The sequence below is a fragment of the Tamandua tetradactyla genome, chromosome 6 (genome assembly GCF_023851605.1).
Source record: "Tamandua tetradactyla isolate mTamTet1 chromosome 6, mTamTet1.pri, whole genome shotgun sequence".
NCBI classification, from domain to species: Eukaryota; Metazoa; Chordata; class Mammalia; order Pilosa; family Myrmecophagidae; genus Tamandua; species Tamandua tetradactyla.
In genome coordinates, this window is record NC_135332.1 from 165350904 (window position 1) to 165362191 (window position 11288).

Consider the following 11288-nt stretch of genomic DNA (forward strand, 5'->3'; position numbering starts at 1 on the left):
ACACATGCCTGTCATTGTTTTTAACAAACACCCCCTCGTTAGAAAGCTTTTCAGCCAAGGTAAGCCCTGAGTCAGGCCATATATGGACAGGCTTATAAGTAGGATCTTCAGGGAAACACCAGGAATGTTGGATAGTGAAGATTCTCTAAGAATTTGGACAAGCTGCTTCTCTCCAGTAGCAGCCATGTTGGATTGGGAAAGTACGATATTTTCGAGGGTTACTGTAGAATTTGAGAATGGGGGACAGGATTAGGGCAAGTTAAAACACCAGAAAGCTTGTTGTTTTCACCAATATTTAGCCATGTTTCTTGAATAAATGCTCCCTGGGGTTGCTTAAAATCCTTGGGTTAATTTTCAGTGTTGAAGAAGCAATTGATTCAGACAATTTTTGCCAATTTTTGGTTGCTTTTAAGGAGGGGTGAATTTTCAGAAGGCTCATGCTGCAAATTTCACTGAGATCTATTATAGCTTTTGAGTGTTAATATACTCATGTTAATGATTGTGAATTCTAGTGCCAACTTTATATTTTTTACAAATTAATCTCATGTTGGGAAAAATGTGGATTCTCAAAATTAGATACAAGTAATTTTGGAATAATCCAGCTTCTATTTTAGGAGTTCACTGCCATGTAGGCATCTGTACTTTACAGTACATGTAGACTATACTACTTTGCATTACACCAAAGCCTATAGAACAAATTTACTGCATAACAAATTTCCCCAAAACTTAGCAGCATAGCAATAAATAAAGATTATCTTGCACAGATTCTCAGTAGTAGATTAGCTGGGGGCTTCTGACTTGGGATCTCTCATGAGGTTACAGTAAAAAAGACAGCCAGGGCTGCTGTCACCTGTCACCTGAGTGGGGTTAAAGAATCCCTGGCTGGTAAGTTGATCTGAATGTTAGCAGATGATCTCATTTTTTACCATGTGTATCTCGCCATATGGCTCTTTGAGTGTCCTCACAGTATGGTGGTCATCTTCCTCCAATTTAGTGATTCAAGAATGAGAAAGGTGGAAGTTGCAGTGTCTTTTATGATCTAGCATTGGAAATTGTGTTCCATCATTTTTGCAATATCCTATCGATTATACTGGTCAATCCTATTCACTGTATGAAGAATTATAAAAGGCTTGAATACCAAGATGTGAGAATCATTTGTGGACATCCTGGAGGCTGTCAGTCATAGTGTCCCCTGGGGTTCTCACTGATTCAAAGCCCTCCCACATGAAAAATACCCTCAACTCCTCCCAAGTTTCCTCAGATTCTCATCCTAGAACAGCATCAGCTCAAAGTCAAGAATCTTCTCATCTAAATTAGACCTAGGTGTGGATGGTTTTCCTAAGTAAATAGTTCAAGTACAATGCATTGAGCACAGTCCCTCTCAAACAGAAGACCTGTGAACCAAAAAGGCAAATTATCCTTCCCTCCTGCATTCACCATATAAAAGTGTTATCACATAGGATGGTTGCTATAGTTACTGCTGTTCAAAAAAGTGGAAAATTGGAGACACAGAAGAGTCCATAGCAATTTTGAAATCCAGAGGGGACACAGATTGGAAGATTCTTGATTAGGAATAAAGACTTGGGAATAATTCCCTATAGTTCTTTACTCTGCCTTGTGACTCTTATTTTCACCCTCTGAGTCATCTTTCCTTTTAAATGAAAGGTAGTCATATTTTCAGGTGTGTAGTTTTCTTAGTCTGCTTCCTGCCTCTAGAAGTTTAGGGATCTAAAGATGTTTTATCTTCTTTGTCTCTGTCCCTTTCAATAAAAGCTACTGATATTTCTGCCAATTCATTTTTTAAACATTTTTTTTGTATAATATAACATATATACAAAGCAAAGAAAGAAAAAGCTATAATTTTCAAAGCGCTTTTCAAAGTAGTTAACTGACAGATCCCAGAGTTTTTCATGAGCTGTCATACCATCATCTCAGATTTTTCCTTATAGCTGCTCCAGAACAATGGAGGCAAGAAGGAGTATATATATATTTTTAATAATCACTGTTGACTTTCTGCCAATTCATTTTTCATCAGAAGTCTTTGGGTCTCCTGTGAATCTTTAAAAATTTTACTTCATTAGACAAAAGCCACACTTACACATTTCTTCAAGATAAGCTCTTCTCCTGGGCTTCTGCTGAGGCTTCTGAGGGACAGCACCCTTAAAGTCCATGGAGGTTCTATTGTTCGACTGAATGGGGCTCTCTAAGGCACCCCTTTGGATTTTTCTCAGGTCTTAACCAGTGTGCAGAAACATGGCATATGAGCATTGTCTCAGAATTTGGATTGGAGGTGGGGTGGTAGAATATTCCTAGAATAAATAAGAATTCTGGTGCCTCAGGTTTCACCACGTATTAGTTGTTTGGTTTATTAGTCTTCTTCCTGCCAAAATAGAGGGTTCCTTCAAGTGGAAAAGAGAGACGGCCCTCCTTATTAGTACCCAACTATCACTGTTGAATGTTTTGACTCGCGTGTCCAGACATAGCTGAAAGTCTGTTGAAATTCTAAAAATGAATAATGCATGATGTAGTGCTGTGCCCCAGGATTTGTTTTATTATTTAAATTTTGCACACTTTAATATGCCTCCCAGAAGGTGCCTTGCTAATTAAATATTACAAGAAAACTAACGAGAAACAGGAACTGCAGAGACAAGAAAATGATTTTGCCAAATTATTTTAGTGCTTTGGCAAGTGGATTTGAATTTGTAAGTGAACCTATTTCTGTATAAATTTTATTTAGGGATGAATCTGTTTCTCCCTACTCAACTAAATAAATATTGAACATTAGCTGGAAATAGCACCAAATTACTAGCTACTGAGAATTCCTGCATGTCTTGGTGCAAACCTGCCTAAAAATCTAATAAGTAAGTGGTGAAACAATGGAGTAAGATATTGTGGACTGGGTCTTATATATTGTGCAAATATTAAGTCATGTCCAGGGTATCTATGAGTAAAAAGACCATCCAGATGAGAAAATTGTTTCTCCTTTCCATGTAAATCCATGGGGAAACATGGGGGATTTCCTTTAAGAATACAGCAGTATGTTTAAATGAAATTATTTACCCATCTGTTTTCTCTCTTTATTTAAATAATTTAAGATTAGTTATCTGTAAACCTCTGACTTAAGTGATTTTCCTAACCATATAAATTTTATTTTTTGAGAGGGAAATGAGCTCATACTTTCATATGATTAAAAATTAACCTGTGGTGAATCTACTTTATTCTAGCTTTGTGTTAACTACTGAGTGTACACAGACAAAAAAGAAGCAATATTCCCTACCCTAAGTGAAACTACAGTACAATATGGGAGACAATTTCAAAACGATACAAAATTTACTACTTGATGTGGTGGGTGCTGGAGTTTATGAAGAAGTGGTGAGCTTGGTGCCTGGTTCAGATACATTATTCGTAAAATTGTTAAGGTAAATTGGTCACCAGCTCACACCCCATGACCATTAATATCTCCAATAATTCAATTCATATGCATTAGATTACTTCAAAGACCATGTTGAATAAACAGTTGGATACCCCAGCAGGTGACTAATGGCTTTTTGCTTACTTTGGTGTAAGCCTTGTGTGACTCAAAAAATCTCCTAATTGTTTGATTATTTAACAAAAGGTTCCTGCTTGTTAAGATTTCAGAACCCTTTAAGTCATAGTAAGAAGTAGTTTTTCACACTCTCAGTCATAGCAGACTAATTTTCCCCTTGTTCCTGGGAAGGGCGTTTACGATTGGCTTATTCTCAAGGTAGCTCTTAATATGTGAGATGGTACCTGATTTAATCGAGCTCTTGCTCTAAAGTAGACTTCTGTCTCCCTTAGTTTGTGATTAAGTCATAACTAGAGTCCTAGTGATTAGCTGTAGGTGATCATTAAAGGTTTGTGGAATAAATGAGTGAGTCATTTACTGTGGCCCTATTTTCGAAGCTGGTTCTCTGATTCTGTCCCTTATCCTCAGCACTACAGCTGCACACCTTATTCTATGTACAGTGTAGTTCAGTTTCCTTTTTTTAAGGACACAGGTGCTGTGCTTTTGTCGGTGACTCATGCTGTGTTGTGTGGAAGAACCTTCTAAGGAGAGATGACCTTGAAATGATGAAGCTCTACATTCTATAAAGTTCAGCCCTAACCATTACAACACACTGTGAAGATAAGCATTTCATTTAAATAAGTAAGCATCGGAGTTAAGCAGAAATCTTGTGTCCTGAACGAAATGAAGATTCTTTTCCATATGTGATCTAATTTTTATCTAATATTCTGCTCTTCTTTGCTTTGTGCACCAGTTTACCCACAGTTTTCAGTATCAGGAAGCCAACTTTGCACCACTCCCCCAACCCCACCCATCACTAATGTGTTTAGCAATCACAATTTATAAATGCCTTTTTTCAATTAGAGAAGTTGTAAGTTTACCCAAAAAACCACGCAGAAAGTACAGAGGAGTTCCCATATAACATCCTATTTTTAACACCTTGCATTAATGTGTTACGTATGTGTCAGTTGTTGAAAAACTATTATTATAATGGTACTATTAACTGTAGTCCATGGTTTACATTAGGGTTCACTGTGTCCTACAGCCTTACGGTTTTCAAAAAAAATTTTATTCTAGTAATATATATTTAACCTAACACTTTCTCTTTTAATACCGTTCAAATATATAATTCAGTGCTGTTTAAATTAAAATGTTGTGCTTTTATTCCTCACTATCTATTATCCAGACTTTTCCTTCACCTCAGATAGAAACTGTGCAATTTAAGCATTAACTCTCCATTTACCAACCTGATGCCCCCTGGCCCCTGGTAACCTGTATTCTAGTTATGGTTCTTAATTTGCTTATTTCTTTTTATTTCATGTCTGTGATACATGCAACAACATGGATAAATCTTGAACATCTAATGTTGAGTGAAATAAACCAGACACAAAAAAGACTGATATGAAATAGAAATGCCTTCTTGATCACCTTTTTTAACAAAACTTCTGAGAACCCTACCTTTTGCTTTTTTTCTCTTTGAGGAAAATGGCTTAAACATCCTTCTTACAGCTTAAAAGAAAATGGCAGTTTAAGACATATTAGCTTGTCAATTTAAACTATTTCTAGAGATGGAGGCAATTACTGATACTTAAATCCTGTTGGAGACCTTATCCTTGCCCACAGTATAGACGTATTTTTGCCTACTGTATTGAAAAAGCAGCAACTACAGTAGGCTGGTAGGGTTTGCTAGCTTCTGCCTTGAATAATCAACTGAATTGTCAATCCCACTGTGTCCTAAAGCCAGTAAAGCAGGCATCTTGCCAACTATAGATGTGATTGTTCCTCTTACATCTTAATAGAAAGCATTGCTCTGGCCTGAGGTGCTTAAAGGAAGGCTCTAGACTCTTGTCAAAAAGCAAAGAAAGTTCTTAAGAGCAAAAATTTTGGAGACAGAATGACTAAGCTTAAAATCCCTGCCTCTATATTTTTGGCAATTGTTGCAATCTCCACAAGCCCTGTTCCTCATCTTAATGTAGAATTAAAAATGACTTATACTAATGTTCCTTTTGTCCAAGATATGGACAGATGACTAAAAAAAATGGTAGAAAATAAATAAATAATAGGAAGATATAAAAGGTAAAAATTGGTTAGATTGAAACATTATAGGTCAATGAAAAGGAGGGGTAAGGGCTATGGAATGTATGAGTTCTTTTTTTTCTTTTTCTGGAGTGATGTAAATGTTCTAAAAATGATCATGGTGAAAAATAACATAACTGCATGATGATATTGTGAGTCATGATTGTATAACATGGTTGGACTATATGTGTGGCTATTTCTCAATAAAATTATTTAAAAAATAATAGGATGGTATGCAAGAACTCTGTATTTTATGGTTTTTCTGTAAACCTAGTAACTTCTCTTATACAAAATTTTAAAAATGATAATTAAAAAAAAAAAAACCTTCCAAAAACTGACATAAATAAACAACTCATTACATCAATGATGTCTTCTCCCTCCTCCCTGCCTTGGTCAAGGATTGGCTTACTCAATAGCAATTCCCAAATACCTCCTTTCTTACCTCTAACATAGAGGTTCCAGGAGCTAAATATTCTATTTTCCTATTTACTGTCCAGCTAAACTGACCATATGACATAGTTCTGAACAGTAAGTCTAAGGCTGATGTGAAAGCCTTCCATTAAGTAGAAAGATTTTGGCCTTCTGACTGTCTTTCTTTCTGGAAAGCAAGTATGATGGCTGGAGGTGAAACAGACTTCTACCCCATGGTAATAAAAATGGTCGGACAAGAAGACAGGAACAGGCATGTCTTTTTTTCTTTTCCTTTATTTGAGAATTTGTGGTCTTACAGAACAATCATGCATAAAATACCTAAAATATATGATTCTTACATACCTCCTGACCACCAACATCTTGGATTGGTGTGTAACATTTGTTGCAATTGGTGATAGCATATTTTAATAATTGTACTATTAAAGTCTAAGGTTTAACTTAGGATTCACTGCTTGTATAGTGTAGTTCCATGGTTGTACAGGTTTCAGACTGTCATGTACCCAAGATAAACCATGTTCTTTAATTCCGGTTAATATTGTTGGGTGGGATCTTTTTGATTAAGTTGTTTCTATGGAGATGTGAACCACCCAGTTGTGGGTTGGATCTTTTGATTAGGTGGTTTCCATGGAGATATGTTTCCGCTGTTCAAGGTGGATGGCTTATAGGGGTCCTGTAAGGGGGTACAATTTTGATAAAAGCTTCAGAGCCCACATAACAAGAGACTTTTGGAGGTTGTAGAAAGAAAATGCCCCCGAGGAAGCCTTATGAAACGAGAAGCCAGGAGAGAATGCTAGCTTCTGACAGAGGTGTCCAGAAGCCAAATACCCTAGTAGACACCAGCCACATGCCTTTCCAGCTGACATGAGTGTTCCAGATGGCATTAGCCTTTCTTCAGTGAACGTAAACCTTTGTTAGTGCCTTAATTTAGACATTTTCATGGCCTTAGAACTGTAAACTTTCAGCTTAATAAATTCCCTTTTTAAAGGCCATTCCATTTCTGGATATTGCATTCTGGCAGCTTTTTTAAACTAGAGCAATGGATTTTTAAAATTTTTTATTCTCTTATATATACAATGTAACATTTCCCCTTTTAATCATATTCAGATGTATATTTTAGTGCTGTTAATTGTGTTCACATTGTTGTACTGTCATCACCATCATGCATTACCAAAACATTTCCATCATTCGAAATAGGAATTCTGTATATTTTACAGCTTAAATTCCCATTCCCTAGCTCCACCCTGTCCCCTGGTAACCTGTATTCTAGATTTTTACTCTATGAGTTTGCTTATTCTAATTGTTTCAAATCAGTAAGAAAATACAATATTCATTCCTTTCTGTCTTGCTTATTTCACTCAACATGGTGTCTTCAAGGTTCATCTGTGTGGTTGTATGTTTCTAGGCTTCATTCCTTTTTGCAACTGAATGATAGTGTACTGTAGAAATATGCCACATTTTGTTTATCCATTCATCAGTTGATGGACACTTGGGTCACTTCATCTTTTGGCAATTGTGAATAATCCTACTACAAACATCACTGTGAAAGTATCTGTTCAAACCCCTGCTTTCAGTTCTTTTGGGTATATACCCAGTAGTGGGATGGCCAGGTCGTATGTTAGTTCCATACTTAGCTTTCTAAGGAGCTACCAGATTGTCTTCCACAGCAGCTGTACCATTTTACATTGCTACCAGCAATGAATGAGTGCTCCTATTTCTCTACATCCTCTCCAATACTTAGTTTCCTTTTTTTAAAAATAGCAGTCATTCTAATGGGTATGATATTGCATCTCATGGTCTTGATTTGCATTTCCCAGTGACTAATGATGTTGAGCATCTTTTCTTGTGCTTTCTGGCTATTTGTGTATCTTCTTTGGAGAGACGTCGATTCAAGTCTTTGGCTCATTTTTTTAAAAACTTTTTTGTTGTATGGTATATAACATATATACAAAGCAAAGAAATAAAAAAGCAATAGTTTTCAAAGCACTCTTCAACAAGTACTTCCAGGACAGATCCCAGAGTTTGTCATGGGCTACCATACGATCCTCTCAGATTTTTCTTTCTAGCTGCTCTGGAACTTAGGAGACTAGAGGGCTTAAATATTTTTTTTATCACCACAATCGATTTTTTCTTTTCCTTTCTTTCTTGTGAAAAATAGCATATATACAAAAAGAGCAGTAAGTTTCAAAACATAGCACCACAGTTGTAAAACATATTTCAAATTTTGACATGGGTTACAATTCCACAATTTTAAGTTTTTACTTCTAGCTACTCTAAGGTAGTGGAGACTAAAAGAGTTATCAGTTTAATGATTTGGCAATCATATTCATTTGTTAAATCCTGTCTTCTCTGTATAACTCCACCATCACCTTTAATCTTTCCATCCCTCTCTTTAGGGGTGTTTGGGTTATTGCCATTCTAACTTTTTCATGTTGGAAGGGTCTGTAACTGATATGGGGTAGGTAGATGAATCTATGATGTTGTGGAGAGGATGGGCCCTCTAGGTTTCAGGACTTATCTGGTCCAGGACCCCATCTGGAGGTTGTAGGTTTCTGGAAAGTTACTCTAATGCATGGAACCCTTGTGGAATCTTACATATTGCCCTAGATGTTCTTTAGGATTGGCTGGAATGGTCCTGGTTGGGGTTTGGCAGGTTATGATAGGTAGAAAGGTCTAACTGAAGTTTGCGTAAGAACAACTTCCAGAGTTGCCTTTTTACTCTATTTGAACTCTTTCTGCCATTGATACTTTATTAGTTACACTTCTTTTTCCCCTTTTGGTCAGGCTGAAGTTGTTGATCCCATGGTACCAGGGACAGATTCATTCCTGGGAATCATCTCCCACGTCACCAGGGAGATTTTCACCCCTTGATGTCATGTCCCACATAGGGGGGAAGGCAATGATTTTGGCCCATTTTTTTTCCTAATTAAAAAAAAATTTTATTAGTTTTTAAATATTTTTTAAAAATTTGACAGCAGAGACACAGACATTCTTAACATATGATCATTCTGTTCTACATATATAATCATTCATTCATAGTATCATCACAGTTGCATATTAATCATCATGATCATTTCTTAGAACATTTGCATCAATTCAGAAAAAAGAAATTAAAAGACAACAGAAAAAAATTCATACATACCATACCCCATATCCCTCCCCTTCACCGATCACCAGCATTTCAATCTACTGAATTTATTTTAACATTTGTTCCCCCTATTATTTATTTATTTTTAATCCATATGTTTTACTTGTTCATTGATAACGTAAACAAAAGGAGTATCAGACACAAGGCTCTCACAACCACACAGTCACATTGCGACAGCCATATTATCATACAATTATCTTCAAGAAACATTAGTCCATTTTTTTTTAGTAATTTAAATTTTTTTTAAATACCAAAAAACACCAAATGCAAACATTCGTAACTTTTGATCATTCCATTCTACATATATAATCAGTAATTCACAATATCATCTCATAGTTGCATATTCATCATCATGATCATTTCTTGGAACATTTGCATCTATTCAGAAAAAGAAATAAAAAGAAAACAGAAAAAAATTTATACATACCATACTCCCCACCCCTCCTCCTCACCGATCACCAGCATTTCACTCTAAATTTATTTTAACGTTTGTTCCCCCTGTTATTCATCTTTATTCCATATGCTTTACTCATCTGCTGATAAGGTAGATAAAAGGAGCATCAGACACAAGGTTTTCACAATCACACAGTCACATTGTGAAAGCTATATCATTATACAATCATCTTCAAGAAATATGGCTACTGGAACACAGCTCCACATTTTCAGGCAGTTTCCTCCAGCCTCTCTGCTACATCTTGACTAGCAAGGTGATATCTATTTAATGCGTAAAAATAACCTCCAGGATAGCCTCTCCACTCTGTTTGGAATCTCTCAGCCACTGACACTTCATTTTGTCTCATTTCACTCTTCCCTCTTTTGGTCAAGAAGGTCTTCTCAACCCCTTGATGCTGAGTCTCAGCTCATTGCAGGATTTCTGTCCCATGTTGCCAGAAAGGTCCACACCCCCGGGAGTTATGTCCCACATAGACAGGGGGAGGGTGGTGAGTTTGCTTATTGTGTTGGCTAGAGAGAGATGGCCCATTTTTTAATGTCTTTTTTTTTGTTGTTGTTGTTGTTAAGTTGAAGGATATATACTGGATTATTAATCATTTATCAGATATGTGGTTTCCAAATATTTTCTCCAAGTGTGTAGGTTTCTTTTTTGGTGCAAAAAAAGCTGTATTGTTCATGCTTGGTTCACAGCTTGTTAGAGGCCAGCAGGGTTGCTGGTTAAAAAGATCCTCCTGGCTGAATGGAGGGGCTCAGGCAGAAGCCTGGATGTCAGGGGAATGCAGAGGACTCCCCTAAAGACCTCTGGGCTCAGGAGGCTCTTAGTCGTGTTGGATGGCAAGCCTTTCAAAGAGATACTTGCCCAGCCTGGCCTTCTGGCTGGCCAGTGGGCAAAGGTTGGTCAGGTGGTCATCCATTTTCTTGATGAGTTTCTCGCTTCCTCATTTAGGAAATGGTTTTCCAGGAAGCCACAGAGGTGAGGATCTACATCGTCAGAACCGAGGGTATGCAGTTCCAGAAGGGCCTGGTTCAGGCTCTTCTCCCGGACCAGGGCAGCTTCCGTGGCGTCCAGGGTCCTACCCCACTCATCTTGGGATGGCTTCTGCATGTCCTGGAAGAGGGCATGGCTGCCCCACTGATTTTGCATTTTCAAGAGACACAACATGCCCTTGAGCTTCTGTTTGGCTAACTCCACGCAAAAATGGTCCATGCCCTTCAGGGCCACATTGTCGTGATCAAAATAGCAGCCCAGAGAGAGGTAGGTATAGAAGGCCTGCAGAGGCAGGTTGACCAGGTGATTCCGAGAAGCCTCCATATTGGCGGAATAATTCTGATGGATCTGGGAGATCACGGTTGGTTGACAATGAGGTGCTAAATAAACAAACATAAACAGTGTTAGCTGGTCCCAGAAGATGGTCCTGGGGGTTGCAACAGGAGAGACAGTAGGAGGGTGACTGAAGAGGTGGGGGAAGAGTTCCTGGGTCTGTTCTGTTCAAACACTGTTGAAGCAAGAGACAGATCCACAGCACTGCTGGGGTGTGGTCCCATTGTGTAAGTTGTATTTTTGTTTTCATGATGAAGTCTTTTGAGGAACAAAAGTTTTTTATTTTGATGAGGTCCCATTCATCTAATTTTTTTTGTTGCTTGTGCTTTGGGTGG

At 37.5% G+C, this 11288-nt stretch overlaps 1 pseudogene; it reads right to left on the minus strand.

The window, feature by feature from the left end:
- Positions 1-10530: 10530 nt before the first annotated feature.
- On the minus strand, positions 10531-10944 carry LOC143686875 (ferritin light chain pseudogene; annotated as a pseudogene).
- Positions 10945-11288: the final 344 nt, after the last annotated feature.